Genomic DNA, 18272 nt, shown 5'->3' with positions numbered 1-18272 from the left:
TATCAAACTGCCCCAAGACTCTGTGCTGACAGAAGCAAACATTGATTTCTCCCTCTCTCATATGTAGTCATTTGGGTTTGGCTGATCTTGGCTGGGTTCTGCCGGGGTTGACTCAATTTCAGATCTGCTATGTGTGTCCTTTATTCTTCTAGGACTAGCCTGTTTGATGCTGGAGGTTTGGACAGAAGCTACTGCTTTCCCAAATTGAGACAGAGCATTCTCTTCCCCCCTCTTTAGCTTCCGCTCATTCAAAAATATGGAGTTCACGAAAAACTATAAATTATAATTTAATTAATGCAAACTAAAACTAAAGAGTAAAGAACTATTCTTATCTCAGACTTGCCTACCACAGCCTTGATTGGAAGTCTGTTTCAAAAGATGTAAGGCACCAATGATAGCTCACCCTTCAAGGCAGAGGTGAAAATTCTAAGACAGCCAATTGAAAACAAGAGAGACCTCTTAAGGCCTAGGCTGGAATTTGCACATTGTCACTGATATGTATATTCCACTAGCCAAAGCAAACCATATGGCCAAGCCTAATATTAATGGGGCAGGAAAATATTAATTGCCCCTGGCTGGGTGAGAAAGTGAACAGTCACTGAACAGTAATCTAATTTGCCACAAAATATGTAATGCTATATCCTTTTCTTTCTTTTCTCTTTTTCTTTCTCTCTCTTTTTCTTTCTTTCTTTCTTTCTTTCTTTCTTTCTTTCTTTCTTTCTTTCTTTCTTTCCTTTGAGACAGAGTTTTGCTCTGTCACTCAGCTGGAGTGCAGTGGCACAATCTCGGCTCACTGCAACCTCCACTTTCCAGGTTCAAGCAATTCTCCCTGCCTCAGCCTCCCGAGTAGCTGGGATTACAGCCATGTGCCACCATGCCCAGCTAATTTTTGTATTTTTACTAGAGACAGGGTTTCTCTGTGTTGGCCAGGCTGGTCTCAAACTCCTGACCTCAGGTGATCCACCCACCTCAGCCTCCCAAAGTGCTGGAATTACAGGCATGAGCCACCACACCTGGTCTTTTCTTTCATTTTTTTAAAAAAAGATGTGGAAATTGAGGCTCAGAGAGATCTAATAACTTATCTAACTATATGCTGCTAGTAAGTGACAGAGCTGGAATCCAACCAAGTTGAAGTCAAACTTACAAACACCCAATGTACTAGGCCAAAGGGTTTGGACTTTCTGTGTGGACAGTGCAATACCACTGAAAACTCTTCGACAAAAATGGAACATGATGGTTAATCAGCTTTCCCCCAGCAGCAGGCAGGATGCACTACAGAGGGAGAGAGGAGGGGCCCTGAAGGTAGCCACAAAACTTCGGGTCAGAATTGATAAGGGGTTGGGCTGGGGTGGTATCAAAAAAGAAAACAAAAAACAATAAAAATAAAACCAAATAGAAAATAGACATAGGTGAGAGCCAAGTTGAAGGACATTTTAAAAGCATTTTCTTCTTTATAAGGTATTGAAATAAAAATTTATGATTGCTATAAAAAAATTCAAAGAAGGCCAGGCTTTGTGCCTGTAATTCCAGCACTTTGCGAGGCCAAGGCGGGAGGATCACTTGAACCCAGGAGTTTGTGACCAGCATGGCCAGCATGGGGAGACCCTATCTCTACAAAACATAAAAATAAATTAGCCAGGCATGATGGCACACACTTGTGGTCTCATCTACTTGGGAGACTGAGGTGCAAGGACTACTTGAGCCCTGGAGGTTGAGGCTGCAGCAAGCTGTGACCATTGCCACTGCACTTCAGCCTGGGCAACAGAGCAAGAATCTGTCTCAAAAAAAAAAAAAATTCAAGCAATACAAACAGAAGTGTTTAAATAAAAGTTTTCTCCTTTTCCCCTCTTCAAAGATAAGCTCCATTAATAGTTTGTAGTAAATTCTTCCTGAATTTATCTAAAACTATAAGACATATAGATCTACTAATTTATTGTATTTATTTTTTTTTTTGAGACAGAGTCTCGCTCTGTTGCCCAGGCTGGAGTGCAGTGGTGCAATCTTGGCTCACTGCAAGCTCTGCCTCCCGGGTTCACGCCATTCTCCTGCCTCAGCCTCCTGAGTAGCTGGGACTACAGGCACCCACCACCATGCCCGGCTAATTTTTGTATTTTTGGTAGAGACAAGTTTTCACTGTGTTAGCCAGGATGGTCTCGATCTCCTGACCTTGTGATCCACCCGCCTCGGCCTCCCAAAGTGCTGGGATTACAGGCATGAGCCACCGTGCCCGGCCTACTAATTTTTATAAGACATAAAAATTTTTATTCTACTAATTTTTATAAGACATACATCTCCAGCTGAGCGCAGTGGCTCATGCCTGTAATCCCAGGACTTTGGGAGGCCAAGACAGGCAATCACCTGAGGTCAGGAGTTCAAGACCAGCCTGGCCAACATGGTGAAATCCCATCTCTACTAAAAATACAAAAATTAGCTGGGCATGGTGGGCACCTGTAATCCCAGCTACTCGGGAGGTTGAGGCAGGAGAATCGCTTGAACCCAGAAGGCGGAGGTTGCAGTGAGCCAAGATGGCATCATTGGACTCCACCCTGGGCAACAAGAGTGAAACTCCATCTCAGAAAAAAAAAAAGACACACATCTCCTAATTATTTAAATGTGCTTTTTAAATGTTTTCTGATCAAACTACTGTTTGTCTCTTGCTTTGTATCGTATAACAGAATGTCAGGGCCAGATTTCTATGTCAGGACATAATACTGTCTTCATTCTTTTCAATGGCTTTGTCACTTGCTGTGTGACGTTGGACTAGTTGTTTAACCTCTCTGAGACTTGGTGTTCTTAATCTCTAAAATGGGGATTAAAAACGTACTGGCCACAGAGAGCTGTTGTGAGGATTAAATGAGTTAATAGATGTAAAGCATCTTGTACAGTGTCTGACACATATTAAGTGCTCAAAAATGTTAGTTCTCATTGCTGTGAATAGCCCCATGTCTGGCTGTACCATAATTTCTTTAACCAGTTCCATGCCTATGATTACTTATGTGATTTAATGTTTGCAAAGGTGGCCACAACAATTCCACCCTCCTTATACACATGACTCCTTGCAGTATGATTTGATGTTTTTCTCATGAAGAGATGGAATCTATTTCTACTCTCCTTGAATCTGAGCTGGCCATATGACTGCCTTTGATCGATATAATACAGTGAAAATGATGCTATATCATTTCTAAGCCTAGATCTGAAGAGATCTTGCTGCTTTTGTTTTCTTTCTTCTGGGGGCCATCATGTAAGTAAGCCTGAGTTAGCTTACTGAAGAAGCAACATGGAGGAGAACCAAGGCACTCAAGCCAACAACCCCAACCAACTGCCAGACATGTGAATGAGGCCATGGAGTTCTAACCAGTTTGCTGACCTGTTCACTGACGGCAAACTTAAGAGTAAGCCAGGAAAGACCACTTGGAGCAGAAAAGAGCTGTCCTGGCTGAGATATGTCCAAACTGCCAATCCACACAAACATAAAATATTGTTGTTTTAAGCCACTATATTGTGGGGTGATTTTGTTAAGCAGCAATAGAAAGCAAATACACTTAGGTTCTTAGTGCATGATTAAAACTTTTGCCTGTAATTCTAGCACTTTGGGAGGCCAAGGCAGGGGAACTGCTTGAGCCTAGGAGTTCAAGACCAGCCCTGGCAACATAGCAAGACCCCATCTGTACAATAATAATAATAGTAATAAAAATACTACTAAATTAAAAATGAGCCAGGCATGGTGGTGCATGTCTGTAGTCCTAGCTACTCAGGAGGCTAAGGTGGGAGGATCGCTTAAGCACAGGAGTTCAAGGTTATAATGAGCTGTGATCATGCCACTGCACTCCAGCCTGGACAACAGAGCAAGATCCTGTCTCAAAAGAGAGAGAGAGAGAGAGTCACTCTAATGGCCCAGGTTGAAATGCAAGCTCCATCTCCGGCATGTGACCTTGGGCATGGCCTGTGAGCTCTGTGAACCTGAGTCTCCTCATCTGTACAGCGAGATACTTTTGGTTTCTACCTCATCAGGTTGACATGAGGATTAAGTGAGATGATGAACATTCAGTGTGTGGCACAGTGCAAGTACTCTCAACATCTTAACTCTTGCTTCTGCGGCTGTTGTTTGCAGAAAGACTAGCCTGAGTGGTGTGATGTGGGGGATCAGAGACAGTAAGAGTTAAGGATAAATGTTAAGTCTACAACTAGGTGAACACTTGGGATGGGAAGCGTCTTGAGACCGGAGACCTACATGAGGCTGGCGTAGTTGACGGCAGGAGTTGGGTTTCAATTATGTCCTGCATGAGTATGAGGGTTGTATATGTGTGCCCAGGTGAGCCCTCTGAATGAAGTCATGGATAGAGGCCAGAACTAGGAAGAAGAATGAAGAACTAATGCTGTGAGAGAGGCTGAGATCGGAAAGGCATGAAGGCTAAGCAATGGGAAATACCCTCACTACACTCAGATGAAAACCCAGCTTCCTTATCATGACCTGAATGCCCTGCCCACCTCCCCCACCATATTTCTTCCTCTTCTTCCCTTTATTTGCAGTGCTTCAGCCACCATGGCCTCCTTCTTCAAACTTGTGATGCTCTTTCCTGCCTTGGGACGTTTGCACTTACTGTTTCCTTCTCAAATGGACCTTCTGAACCACTCAAGCTAAAGCTCTATACTTCACAGCTACTTATCTTTTCCTTTCGTAGCACTTATTGCTACCTGAAATTACTTTGTTTATGCATTTGTTTACCTGTGCATTACTTGCTTCTCACTTTAGAAGGTAAGCTCCACCAGTGAGCAACTGGTGTATGTCTTCCTCATAACACATCCCCAGTACCTAGCACAGTGTCTGGCTCATAGCAAATGATGAATTGTTGTGAGTTAAACAAATGTGAATACAGTTGGGAAAAACAAAGCCACAAGAGCCAAAAAGATATGTTCAAGATGTAGGTAGAAGGGTATCATTTCCTGGAAGATGGCTTCCCAGAAACTTTGGGATTATCTTGTATAACCTCCTCAGTCCACAAGTGGGGAAATTGAGGCCCAGTTACAGGACACTGAGAGAAAAACTGTTGTGGGTTCCCAGGCAATTGGGATCAGATGTCACAAGCTGTCTAGCAGATGAGGTCCAGAGAAGGCCACAGCCACCTCCCTGAGGCCATCACTGTAAGTCTGCAGCCACCACCAGCCCTAACCCCACATGGGGAGGAGGTGCCTCTTTGGGAGCAGAGGTGCTAGTCAGCTGACAAACTGTGAAGGCAGGGCTGTGGAGGGTGGAGAAGCCCATTCCTAAGACAACCAGCTATTCTGACACAGTTAGGGATAATGGTTGGTACTGAAAGAACCTGGCCTCCTCACCCTCGTTCCAGTGCTCACACCTCTGTCCCACCAGAGGTGAGACTAATACTTGAACTCCTTTCTGCAACTCTTAGACGCTTCAGCTTTTATCAGGGCCTGCAAAGGAGAGGTTGATCATCAGACGGAGCCCTGTCCACTGGGGGCTCCCAGTCTGATGGAGGAGACAGACTGAGGTCCTCAGGTTACTGACTGATAGTGCCTGGGTTGGAGGGAGTTAAACAGAGAGAAGACCCCTAGAGGAAAGGATCCCTGAATTAGTTCAATCGGCATACAGAAATTATCCAGTCCATGAGGTGACAGTAAGAGAAGTAACTGCCAGTGTAAAGGGAGGGAGGCAACACAGCTAAGTTCCAGGAATTGTTTGCAGTCTTGTGGGTGGAATCTTCCGGAATTTGAGAAGAGAGTGGCAGAATAGGAGGCTGGAAAGGAGGGTTTGGCCAAATTATGGAGGACTCTGAATGTCAAGTGAAGAGTTTGGGCTATCTTTGGTGCATAAAGAGGTCCATGGGAGATTTTTGACCATAGGGAGACCATGATGAGCTCTGCATGGTAGAAAGTGCTTTGTGGCTGTTTTGGGGAGGTAGCTCGGGCAAGGAGAGCAGGGGTGGGAGGCAAATAGAAGGAAAAAAACACTGTATTTTGGACGCACAGCTCTTGGCAGGACTCCTGTAGGAGGAAGGAATTGGGCCTTGGTCTCTTGACAGCTAGTATCCTCACTTCTCAGACTCCTGCGCCATGCCCTTCCTAGGGTCCAACTTTCCTTCACTTCTTCCGAACTCCAAGTTTGAATAGAAAGTGTTGCTGAAATCCTAATTTAAAACGAGGGGTCAGAGCAAAAGAGACTTCAGCTCCCAGAATGCTTGGCTCTACAGCTCTGCAGGTCGCGCATGGTTCTTTTCAAGAAAGGGGGGCCAGCTGGGTGAAGTGTGGGAAACCTGGGTACCGCCATCTTAACTTGGGTCAAACCAACTGTTCACCTAATGGGAGGTTCGTGTTCTCTCTGTTGTCACTTGTTAACACTATTGAAATAAAATGCGCTTAACTATTGCAAGTCTCCTTATTCTGCTTTGCGTTTGGAATTCCTTCCATTTTGCACCCTAGGCCAGAACTGAATCCCTAAGGTTACAATAGGACATCCCAGCATGGCCGCATTCAGAGAGATTCCTCTGGGGGCGGAGTCGGAAGCTGTCTCGCCCCGCCTCCTGGTAGGAGGGGGTTTCCGCTTCCGGCAGCAGCGGCTGCAGCCTCGCTCTGGTCCCTGCGGCTGGCGGCCGAGCCGTGTGTCTCCTCCTCCATCGCCGCCATATTGTCTGTGTGAGCAGAGGGGAGAGCGGCCACCGCCGCTGCCGCTTCCACCACAGGTACCTAGGGAGCAGCCAGGCGAGGTCGTTGGCGGGTGGGGTGGGCCCAGGATAGGGCAGCGGAGCGCGGCCGACCCTCACGCTTCCAGCAGACTCCCGAGCGGCCCGTCGCCTTCCCCTGCCCCCACCTTCACACATAAACCAAGCGAGGCCCCTGCAGCCCATCGGGGAGGCCCAGGGCCACCCCCCCAGGGCGGAGGGCGAGGTTTGGGGGCAGAGGCCGATGTGAGGGTGGGAACCGGCTGCCGGAGTCCAGCTTATTGCAGAGGAGAGGACTGAACTGGGTGGGGACTAGGGGACAACTTGGAGGAGGGGGTCGTCAGAGGGGGAAGGGAACTTGAGGGGTGGGGCCGCAGGGGGGTGCTGGGGGAGGGTGCGGAGGGAGTGGTGCCTGCTGGGTAGTGTGCAGTGAACCCTCCCGCGGAACTGGGCAGCTGGAGTAGGGGCCTTCTTAGGGTCCCTCTGGGCGGGGCTGAGCTTCCCACCTGCAGAGTGGGTGCGAGGTGGAGAGAACCCCAGGCGGGGTTGCTGGGGAGAAAGGGGGAAGGGACCAAGACGTGGGGCAGAACGTCTGGAGTTGGAGTTAAGGACTAGTTAGGAGCCTGGATAGAAGAAGAGGTATGGAGAGAAAGCTTGGCTAAGAGTATACATATGTTGGTGACCTTTTCAAAGAGTAGGACTTTTCAATTTTGTTTTTCGTTGTGTGTTTTTTGCAGTGTTGGAACATTGCTAGATTAAGCAGGTGATGGGTGGAGCTTCTGTAGTTTGTTTTGGGGAAGCAGAGTCAGGGTCAGGAGAAGTTGCATCTTGGCTATTGCTTTGTGTGGAGGAAAGAGTTCTGAAAAGAAGGTGGCAAATTATTTGGGAAGACTTGATTACTTTTCAGCTGTTTTAATTCTACGAGAATGGGACATGGGGAGAGGAAATGAAAACTAAAAAGAGAGGCCGGGCGTGTGGCTCACGCCTGTAATCCCAGCACTCTGGGAGGCCGAGGCGGGTGGATCACGAGGTCAGGAGTTCGAGACCAGCCTGACCAACACGGTGAAACCTCGTCTCTACTAAAAATGCAAATATCAGCCGGGCTTGGTGGCGCGCGCCTGTAATCCCAGCTACTCGGGAGGCTAAGGCAGGAGAATCGCTTGAACCTGGGAGGCGGAGGTGGCAGTGAGCTGAGATCCGCCACTGCACTCCAGCCTGGGCGACAGAGCGAGACTCCGCCTCAAAAAGAAAAAAGAAAAGAAAACTAAGAAGGGAAGATTTTTCCAAGAATTGGAGACTTCATTCCATCTGAGGAGTGCAGTGTAGGCCCAGTGGTTAAAAACCAGACTGCCTAGGTTCTCAAATATCAGGGCCATTGCTACTTAGCTGTGTGACCTAAACTCTCTAAGCCTCAGTTTTCCCGTCTGTAAAAGGGGGATGATGGTATTTTCTAGCTTGTGAGTTTATGGAGAAGAGTAAATAAGACAATTTGTGTCAAGTGCTTACTACAGTGTCTGGCAGGTTAGTAAGTGTAGTAAGTAGCTTTTACCTGTCACTGTAAAGGGACTAGCTGGTATATTTGGGGCTCTTCTGTTCTAAGTAAAATTTATAGTCAAGAATTTGACTGTAGACAGGGCTTTAGAGTAGTATCTTTGTAGTTGTTGTAGGGTTTTGTTGTAAGTCATTTGGCTTTACTGGCTTGGTGGACCTGGGGCTGAAAGTCCAGTACCAATACTAGTTCTCCTCCGTGGTATTCTCAAAAGTTCACCTGCAGTCTTAGCAGGGCATGTTTTTGTCCTTCTGTGACTTTGAAATACTTGGCTTTGGTTTGCTATTGGGGGAGGGTGTATGACTTGAAGAAAGAATGCAAGATTGGAAATTTGCTTAGATAGATTAATCAACTGATTATAAAGTTAGGTCCCCGTGAGGTGACTTTTCTTTAAAAATAAAAAAAGCCTAGTTATGTACTTTTTTGTGGAATACAGAGAAGAGAAATACACATTTAAGTAGGAGCATGGGTTAGTTTCTAAGTAGTTATGGGTGAAGTGCCTTGCAATTTGAGGATGAAACAGGTGGCAACTCCTTTTCCATACTGCGCGTTTAGTTCCTTTTCCTACTCACTCATCCAGAGTGAGTCCTTGTTTTTACTATTGTCTCTATCTCTGAACATACATCTTTGTGTCACATAAGTAAAGACGTATGTATATATACTTTACTTCACATAAGTGAAATATATACATCTTTACTTCACACTCTGTTAAAGAAAGGGATGATTTTCTTTAGGAAGTGAGTTTAAACCCTTCCATAGGACTTGGATTTGTAGTAGGCAGAATTACATCTCCCTCTTCCCAAGGTGCCATACCTTGATCCCCAGAATCTGTAGCTATCCTGTGTTACATGGCAAAAGGAACTTGGCAGGTGTAATTAAGGTTAAGAATCTTAAAATAGAAAAATTATCCTGGATTTTCTGGGTGGGCCGAATCTAGTCACTTAAGTCCTTAAAAGCAGAGAACTTTCTCCAACTGGGGTCAGAGAAATGGGCAGAAAAGGAAATCAGAGATTTGAAGCATGAGAAGGACTCCATTTGCCTTTGCTAGAGAGGACCACATGGAAAGTTTATCAGAAGGAATGTGGGCAGCCTCTAGTGGCAAAGACCAGTCCCTGGCTGACAACCAGAAAGAAATGGGGACCTCAGTCGTGCAACCAGAAGGAACCTGAATTTGGTCAACAACCTGATTGAGCTTGGAAGTGAATTTCCCAGTTTCCACCAAGGAATGCAACCTTGAGACACCTTGATTTTTGGCCTTGTGAGACCCTAAGCAGAAGACCTAGCTAGCCAAGCCCACCCAACTTCTGACCTACAATAACTGTGAGATAACAAATTTGTGTTATTTTTAGCCACTACATTTGTGGTAATTTGTTATGGCAGCAGTAGAACACTAGTATAGATTTTGGTACCAGGAGTGGGGTACTATGACCTAAAAATGAAAGTGGCAGTAGATAAAGGTTAGAATTGTTTTGAGGGGCATGATAGAAAAGGCCTAGAACACAGGAGGATCGCTTGAGCCCAGGAAGTCAAGGCTGCAGTGAGCGGTAATGGCACCACTGCACTCCAGCCTGGGTGGCAGAGTGAGACCCTGTCAAAAAAGAAAAGGCCTAGGACATCCTTTTAGTAGCAATATGGATGTTAATGACTGCTAGTGAGGGCCCAGACAGAAGTGAGGTCTTTCTTATTGGAAACTGGCAGAAAGGGGATCCTTGTTACATAGTAGCAACTAAGTTTAGCAGAATTGTATCCTATGGTTATATGGAAAGCCAGATTTGCAAGTGATGAACTTGTATATTTAGCTGAGATTTCCAAGCAAAGTATTAAATGTGCAGCCTGGTTTATTTGTGAATGTGAACTTTAATGGAGTGAACCCGTGTGGAATACTTCCACAGCCCATTAGGTTCTTGAGAATTTTATGCCAACATAAACAATTCTAGTTTGGATTGAAAGAGACAGAAAGTAATAGGGCTGTTGGACCCCCCAAATTCTACTGATAGGAAGCAGGCTGATAAAACTACTCACATGTGAATGTGTTGCTTTTCATAAAAGAAGCAGGGTGACTCAGACGGAGATAGGAGAGCCCAGAGGGGTGGAGCTAAAAGCTGGAGAGGATTTTTCCCAGGCTTTGAAATGGAGTGGAGATTCCCTAGATTTTGAAACTGCTTTGGACCGGAGGCTCTGTTTTCTTTTACATTTTGCCCATTTGAACTGGAATGTCTGTAACTGTTATTCTGTACGTGTCTCACAGTGGTATGTTGGGAGTAGAGAACTTGTTTCTTTAGGAATTGTGCCCCAGGAATTGGACTTACTGTTTTGTCCCCAGAACCTCATCCACACCTGAATAGGTGAATGAGATTTGGGACTTTTGAAATGATAAGCTTTAGATGGGAAACCTTTGGGACCTTGGGATGGGATGGATGTATTTTGCATTTGAGAGAGAGATGAATCCTTGGAAACCAGAAGGCAGACTGCGGTAAGCAGAATGGCTCCCCTACGATTTCCGTACTATAAACCCTGGAACATGAATATGTTAAGTAGATTTAATTAAAGTTAAGGATCTTAGGTAGATTATCTTGGATTTTCTGGGTGGGTTTATTCTACTCACATAAGCACTTAAAAGCAGAGAACTTTTTCTGGCTGGTGTCAGAGATGAGGCAGAAGGGGAAGTCAAATTTGAAGCATGAGAAGGACTCAGCCTGCCATTACTGGAGGGGACCAGATTGAAAATGTGAGACGGGGAATGCAGGCAGCCTCTAGTAGGAGAGGCCAGTCCCAGCTGACAACCAGCAAGGAAGTGGGAACTCAGTCCTACAGCTGCAAGGAACTAAATTCAGCCAATAGCTTGAATGAATGTGGAAGCAAATTTTCCCCAGAGTTTCCAGCAGGGAACCCACCCACTGGATACCCTCATTTAGCCCTTGTGAGACCTAGTCAAGCCCACTGACTTCTGTAAGATAATCCATTTGTGTTGTTTTGTTTGTGATAATTTGTTATGACACAATGGAAAACATACAGGGGTTTTGCTGGTTTTATTTCAGAGTCTTTGGGATATCATTTTCTAGAGAACAAAGATAGCAAAGATTCTATAAAACGATTTAGTCCTGGAAGACTCCACGGAATAGTGGTGTTGAGTGGAACCTGTGCCTGTTTCTTGATGTTTGAATATTATTATTGTCCTTAGATGCAATTTGAAGGGGCTTGATGATCAGCTTAGTGAAATGTAGTTTCTGAAGATCTAGGACATTGGTAGGATTTCTGTAAATAGGTGGTTCTTCCATATCTTGGATAAATGACATAATTTCTTCATTAGTTTTTATTGGCTTAATAATGGGTTTCTATGACAGCCTTTTAAGGCTTATTTCATATTTTTTTAGAGGAGATGGAAATGGGTGATACATTTTTGTGAATTTGTAACTGTCTCTCTGTTCTCTCACACCTCCCACCCCACCCCAGCTCAGCTCAAAGTTGTAAGATCTTTTCTCCCTGTCATTGTCTGTTGAGGTTGTTGAGTTTAAGAGTCAGATCTGGGAATCATCACTACAGAATGGAGTTTCTAGCTTTTAAGAAAAGTCTTTTCTTTTTGTTCTTTAAAGTATCCTATTAATTGGATTCATAAAATGTGGACTAACTAAACTAAACTTTAGTCAGAGGATGAAGGAAGTGAGACCATTTCTTTTGAGTTATTACCTGAATAGAAAGATGATTGATTACAAGATTAGCATTTCAGGGTATGAAAGACTTTAGAGATTATGTTTGACTTTGGGTTTAGAGTAAGGGAAATTGGGCCACATGAATGTTAACTGGTCTACTAAGATATCTCAGCCCTAGAGCTAGTCTAGAATCCTGGTCCAGCCAATAGAGAATCATGACTTTTGAGCTATGTTCCCTGAGTACCCTTTTCTACTGTTGGCAGGGCATGGTGGCTCACACCTGTAATCCCAGTTCTTTGAGAGGCTGAGGTGGGCAGATGACTTGAGGTCAGGAGTTCAAGACCAGCCTGGCCAACATGGTAAAACCCCATCTCTACTAAAATTAGCTGAGTGTGGTGGCGCGTGCCTGTGGTCCCAGCTACTCAGGAGGCTGAGAATCACTTGAACCTGGGAGACGGAGGTTGGTTGCAGTGAGTCAAGATCACGCCACTGCACTCCAGCCTGGGGGACAGAGCGAGACTCCGTCTCAAAAAAAAAAAAAAAAAAAAAGATGTTAACTGTCTATAATATTCAACTATATGACAACTTTTGCATAAATATTACAGTATGATTTGTACAAGTTCAGAAACTGAAAACCAATATGATTTGCCATTGAATTAGGTAAGGGCTTAGTATTTTAAGGTAATAAATAATGTGATACTTGATTTGAAATGAGAAACTGGGTTTTGATCTGTCACAATTTGTGGGTAACCTGGATAAGGTTTGTTTCATGAGAGTATTAATGTGTTCTTATACCTGAATTTCTTTGAACTTCTGAGATGGATAATTTCGAAAGTAGCATGTCATTTAGTTTATAGAGAAATGTAGGCCAGCCAGCTTTTCAAATGAAGAAATTCCTCTAGGATTATTAAGGAAAAGTAGCTGCTGTCATTGTAACAAAGGATGTATTTTCATTGGGTTATAGACAATTGATAGTTTTCTTAACGTTGAGTGCTCCCAGATGTACTTTTTTTTTTCACATGTAGAAGTCAAAGATTGAGTCTTTTAAAAAGTTTAAGGTGAAAGCATTCACAGTATCACAAGATACTGCTAAGAGTGGCATTTTAACTGGTTTCTACAAATTCTGTCTTTCAGTCTTAGACATTAAAAAACCCTACGTAGCAACAGTTGCTATGGTCGGCAAGCTTCTTTACATTCGTGGTGATAATGTTTTCTTGCATAGAAAATATTGTGTTATCTGAGGTGACAGTTTTAGGGTTAAATACCAAGGTACAAGTTAGATTAATGTTTTATAATTTTTTATGTGTGACATCTTAAATGCCCTTATATTGGCTGCTCTTTTCTTTTTATACTTTCTTGTCTTGTGGGTTTTTCTGACAGGTTTTTATTAGCTGAAACATTTTAATTTGCTTGGAAAAGTGAACATTTGGAATTTTCCTGAAGTTATGACTAATGCTTTAATGGGCATTTCTCAGTTTAGCTATCTCATCAATGTTCTATACATTTTAAGAAAGCTACCCTGTTTAAAATGAATGGGTAAATTATTTTCCAAAAAATGGTATCATGTCATATCCAGAAATACGAGATGGTCATTTTGGGTTATTGAATTCATAACCACTCAGAAGATGTTGTTCATTCAGCAGATCCTGAGCACCTGCCACGTTTCTGGCAGGCATTGTGCTAAAGATCTCCAAACTGTCACTGCCCTCCAAGCTCAAAATTGAGTGACATTTTCTAATAACAGGCATATCATACCACAACTTAGTAGATTTTGGAGGTGTTTTCTTATAATAACTCCTATTTGCTTTGTATCTTAGGTGTAGTTTTTGAAACAGCTGCAGAAATGAGAAGGGGGTAGAAGAGAGAATTAATTGAGATTGCGGGTAGGGAGGGGAAGGCAATAGGTTAGTGGGAAAGAACTCCCACTTTGAGTTTGGGGAAGTTTACTTAACCTCTTCAAGTCTGGGAGTTCTTGTCTCTACAGTTCGGATAACAACTACCTTGGGCAACTTACTAACTTTTGGTTTCTTCCCCTGTAACATGGGAATTAGTAGTACCTACCTCGGGATTTTTGTGAGGATTAATAACTAGAGTACTAGCTAGTATTATCTCAGGATTATTGAGGATTAAAGGAGAAAATTTATAAAACGTCTGGCATATAGGTGCCCAACATTAGTTCTGTCCCTTCCCTTTCGGAGAAAAGAATGTGTTTATTGCCAGTGCTGTCATTCTTCATTCTTTATTTTCATTTTCTGCTGCCAAGAGTTCTTATTTTTTTAATGAGACTTTTGACCTGTACTTCCTGTTTCTAATGTAGCCTGTTGGGTGGGTGAGGTATGAATTGCTGCCTAGGGGTGGATCAGTATGTAAGTCACGCCCAGTGTAGATTACCTCAATTACTCGTGTACAGTGTCTATTATCTAGTCCTGGTGAGTCTAGGATTCTTTTTGCTTCTAGATAGAGAAGGTAATATTCCCATCTCAGACTCAGGAAAAGGTCTACCTTTGCTCACCTATAGACTTGTGAATATAGATCAGAGGTCTTACTCCCAGTGGTTCTCTGATCACAGTTTGGGAATTGCTTGAATATTGTGTGTTAGGGATATGTTTGGAGAAGGCCAGCTCCCTGCATTAACATCTTCTCTATGTCTTGCTCTCTCAGGTAATCCACTAACTTGCTTTCTTGTTTGCTTTGTATTATTAAGTGATAAACTGTAGGCAGACCAGGAACTTGTATTTATCGGCACTTTAAAACTTTTTTTTTTTTTTTTTTGAGATGGAGTCTTGCTCTGTCGCCCAAGCTGGAGTGCAGTGGTGCAATCTCTGCCTCCTGGGTTCAAGTGATTCTCCTCTCTCAGCCTCCTAAGTAACTGGGATTACAGGCGCATGCCACCCCACTGGGCTAATTTTTGTATTTTTAGTAGAGGCGGGGTGTCGCCATGTTGGCCACGCTGGTCTCAAACTCCTGACCTCAGGTGACCCACCCACCTCAGCCTCCCAAAGTGCTGGAGTTACAGGCGTGAGCCACCGCGCCTGGCCAGTGTTTTGTGTATTTATGATTATATAGAATGGCTACAAATGGCCATCTGCTTTGGAGTTGTCTACCTTTTGTGAAAAAATGAAAATAGACTATTGCCTAGCAATTAAGTATTCAAACATGTATTTTGCCACATAATTTATTGTGAGAAGGTTATCAATGTCAAATAAAATGCTTTCATTATTTGCTTCTATTTGTCTGTCTTCCTGACCAGTTCATTTTTCCTTCCAGTGAAGCCATCTTGAGCTAGGGTTTTCTTTGTGGGTAGTTGTTAATTTTTTTTGTAGAGACAAGGTCTCACCATGTTGCCCAGGCTGGTCTCAAACTCCTGGGCTCAAGCAGTCCTCTTAACTCAGCCTCCCAAAGTGCTGAGATTACACTCATGAGCTACCACACTGGTCCGAAGAAATTTTTTTTTTTTTTTTTTTTTTTGGGAGATAGCATCTCACTCTGTTGCCAGGCTGGAGTGCAGTGGCACGACCTTGGATCACTGCAACCTCCACCTCCCGGGTTCAAGCAATTCTCCTGCCTCAGCCTCCCAAGTAGCCGCGACTACAGGCGCACGCTGCCACGCCTGGCTTTTTTTTTTTTTTTTTTTTTTTTGTATTTTAGTAGAGATGGGGTTTCACTGTGTTTCCCAGGCTGATCTCTAACACCTGAGCTCAGGCAATCCACCCATCTCGGCCTCCCAAATTGCTGGGATTGCAGGCGTGAGCCACTGCACCCAGCCTGGTCTGAAGAATTTTTAAACACCACAGCTAAGGACCTGAGCATTCATCTGCAGCTACCTATATGCTCTTGTTACATACAGTTGTTATACTAGGGGATTTTTCGCAGCCATCTTTTATGACTGTTTTTGGAAAACATCACATTGACCTTCATACGTATTCAAAACTTTAGGCTTTGTTGCATCTGGAGTCCAATGCTGAGGCCCACAGTTGTCACCAGCCCCCAGCCAGCATGGTGGGGCATGTCTCAGTTGTCTTCCTTTCTCCCTTCAGCAGCCACACAGAAAAGCTTTTCCATCGTTTAAAATCTGATTTTTATACAATTGTGGCCTGGTGGCCAGCCCATTCAGGTAAAAGAATAATGAAGAACCCTGATTATTGAAACTCAGTATCCCACCCCCACCTTGCCTCCAAATTTAAAGCAGTTCATTTTATTATAGTGTTTTGGATAGGCTGTTAATAAATCAGTTTGGAGAACTAAGGAAATAGTATTAAATTTAGTGAAAAGAACCTATTTAGGCTTTGGATCCTAAACAGATCTGGCTTCCACCACTTAGTAATCCTGTTGTTTTTGGCAGATTATTTAACCTCTGAATCTGTTTATTTCTAAAATCAGAATATGCATCTGATACTGTGCCTGGTTTGTAAGAGGCATTCAAATGGTAACAGTAGTTATTACATTCATAAGTGCTGAATTTTTCTTTAGATTACTGTATATCCCAAATGAAGTTTTCCATCTTTTGGTTCCAGAGGGTAATAGCCAGTGGAGTAAAGTTTCACATTGTGACTTTATTTTGCTTATATGGCATGGTAAAAAGATGTATAGATGATGACTATATTATAAGAAACAGTACTGGAGTTCCGATTTCTCTTAGGTGTTTGGGGTAGAACTATTAATCCAAATCAAACTGCTTGGATTTTCTTCTAATACCTCCCTTCATTGGAAGACCTCACACTGTGGCTATGTCATTTATGTCACATTGACACTCAGATCCCTTTTTTGGGTTGAAGGTGGAGAAATGTAATTCACACAAAAGGCCCAAATGCTAATGTTTTCTGTTGTACTGTACTTCCTGGTTTGTTTTATGGAAGTAATACTTCCATGTATTGGTTTAATTTTTTTGTATGTATGTATGTATTTATTTTGAGACAGCGTCTCGCTCTGTCACCCAGGCTGGAGTGCAGTGACATGATCTCGGCTCACTGCAACCTCTGCCTCCTGGGTTCAAGTGATGCTTCTGCCTCAGCCTCCCAAGTAGCTGGGACTACAGGTGTGTGCCACCACACCTGGCCTATGTGCATTGTTTTTAAAAACAAACATGTTGTATGTTTTGTATGTAGGAATAAAAGCAGAAGGCCCCTAGGGGCATGTTAGGATTTATAATCTCCTAAAGTTAAATATTCTGCAAGTTTACACAAGCAGTAACTTCATGAATTACTAAGTATTACTGAGAGTATTTATGTTCCAAATTCGAAGCCTTAATCAAACCAGAAAAAAACATATTCTGTTGGGTTTGAACAGGTAGTTTTCTTATTCATTGTATACTTAGAACCTTGGGACTTGAAGGTCAGAGAGTCAAGGGAACTGCCAAGGAGTTAGTTGCTAGATTTTTTTTTGTTTTTTTGAGCTGTATATATTTCCCCACTTGAAAAAACAAAAACACTACCACTTATATGGCATTAGTATGATAGGTGAGAGAGAATGTTGTTGGCCATGGTTACCACCTTAAATTGACATGGGAAAAGAGAATCAATATGAAGTGGAGGAAAAAAACAATAACTTCATTTAATCATACATTTTTACCGTTAACCTGTTTTCTTTTGGCTTATCCTTCTGAGCTAGGGTAAGGAGGCTTGTTTTGTCTTTGTTGTTTTTGTTTTTTTGTGTCAGTGACCTCCAAATAGATGATCTTTCAGACGAAATGGTTGCCTGTTAGTACATCTGGTCTGTACTTGAAAGCTGCAAAAGGTGATTGCGTATCTCTTGAAATAAGGGGAATTGTGAAATAGTTTTCTCAACCTGCTGCATGGATTTTGACTATTCAGGTCGTGATCTCCACAAGTTATTTAAACTAGAATTTCTCAACCAGTGTATTGTGTTAGGGTGCATTACAGATGTGTTGAGATACTGGTCCCCTCACACCTCTGGCCATTCATGCAGAATGTAGTTTGGATACAGCATCCAAACCAATGACCTCAGATCCAGAGCAGTCTTGATCATTTACCCCATTGTGCCATACAAATATTATTTTCTGTCTTGACTGTAAAAAAGACTGGGAGCAGTGGCTCACGCCTGTAATCCCAGCACTTTGGGAGGCCGAGGCAGGCAGATCACAAGATCAGGAGTTCAAGACCATCCTGGCCAACATGGTGAAACCCTGTCTCTACTAAAATATGAAAAAAAAAAAAAAAAAATTAGCCGGGCGTGGTGGCGCTTGCCTGTAGTCCAGATACCCAGGAGGCTGAGGCGGGGAATCGCTTGAACCCAGGAGGCGGAGGTTGCAGTGAGCCGAGAGCGTGCCACTGCACTCCAGGCCTGGCGACAGAGCGAGACTCCATCTCAAAAAAAAAAAAAGTTAAAAGTTTAAAAAAACTGGGAGCACTAATTTAGAAAGCTCAGTAATTGGATATCTGA

At 43.3% G+C, this 18272-nt stretch overlaps 1 protein-coding gene across 2 annotated transcripts in view; it reads left to right on the top strand.

The window, feature by feature from the left end:
- Window positions 1-6538: 6538 nt before the first annotated feature.
- Window positions 6539-18272, top strand: part of CSNK2A1 (casein kinase 2 alpha 1) — a 62572-nt gene continuing 50838 nt past the window's right edge. Inside the window, exon 1 of one of the 2 annotated variants that reach the window (XM_008974710.4) lies at window positions 6539-6695. The gene's annotated coding sequence lies outside the window, so the exon portion shown is untranslated. The remainder of the gene's footprint in view (window positions 6696-18272) is intronic. The other variant, XM_008974711.5, reaches the window with a different exon arrangement.

Source organism: Pan paniscus, chromosome 21 (assembly GCF_029289425.2).
Source record: "Pan paniscus chromosome 21, NHGRI_mPanPan1-v2.0_pri, whole genome shotgun sequence".
Taxonomy (NCBI): Eukaryota; Metazoa; Chordata; class Mammalia; order Primates; family Hominidae; genus Pan; species Pan paniscus.
Note: the sequence above shows the minus strand (reverse complement) of the source record. Positions and strands in the feature narration are given on the sequence as shown.